Below are 1,021 nucleotides of genomic sequence, written 5' to 3' on the forward strand. Positions count from 1 at the left end.
GCCTGGTAGAAAGCCAATCCCTTGACCTTTGAGGCCCAGCAGCTGTTGGGGTAACCTCTCTCCTCCCGCCACCTGGTCCAGTGGCCAAGCTGAGTCAGAGCAGGCCAAGGGATGGACACATGACCCCACGTGTGGGCCTGGTTTGAGTGGGGTGGAAGATAGACAGGTAAAGGCCCCTCCACAGGGGGCGGACTCAGTAGGCTGCCTGCCTATGAGAGAGAGAGAGAGAAAGAGAGAGAGAGAGAGAGAGAGAGAGAGAGAGAGAGAGAGAGAGAGAGAGAGAGAGCATGTGTCTATGTGTGAGAAACAGAGTCAGAGTACAGAGGATGATTCAAAAAAAACTGGGGAGAACTGGAGTGATAGCGCCCCAATAGGGTGTTTGCCTTGCATGCAGCTGACCCAGGATAGACCTGGATTTGATCCCGACATACCATATGGTCCCTCGAGTCAAGAGCAATTTCTGAGTGCATAGCCAGGAGTAACCCCTGAGGATCACTAGGTGTGACACAAAACAAACATACAAAAAAAAGAAATTAATTAAGGCCCAGAGTGATAGCACATCGAGTAGCGCCTTTGCCTTACGCGCAGCCCACCCAGAATGAACCTGGGTTCAATTTCTGGCATCCCATATGGTCCCCCAAGCATGCCAGGAGGGATTTCTGAGAGCAGAGCCAGGAGTAACCCCTGAGTGTCACCAGGTGTGGCCCAAAAACAAAAACAAACTATCATATGTTAAGTAATTACCAAGGGCCAGCTCCTGTCCTAAACATCTTAAAAACTAAGTTCAGTAGCCCTCCACTGACCAGTCATCACCACCACCATCAACATACCTACTTTGCAGAAGAAGAAACAGGCCCAGAGAAGGCAGTTCTTCCCCCACAAGACCTCCATCCCACTCTGTAGAGCCTAAATTCAGAGACCGATCACTTGAAGTCCCCATATACAAGGACTTTCCTTCTTTGATGGGATTCCTGGGGCTGTTCACAATGATCTCAGGCAGTGGTGCTAGGGGCAATTTATC

The sequence above is a fragment of the Suncus etruscus genome, chromosome 9 (genome assembly GCF_024139225.1).
Source record: "Suncus etruscus isolate mSunEtr1 chromosome 9, mSunEtr1.pri.cur, whole genome shotgun sequence".
NCBI classification, from domain to species: Eukaryota; Metazoa; Chordata; class Mammalia; order Eulipotyphla; family Soricidae; genus Suncus; species Suncus etruscus.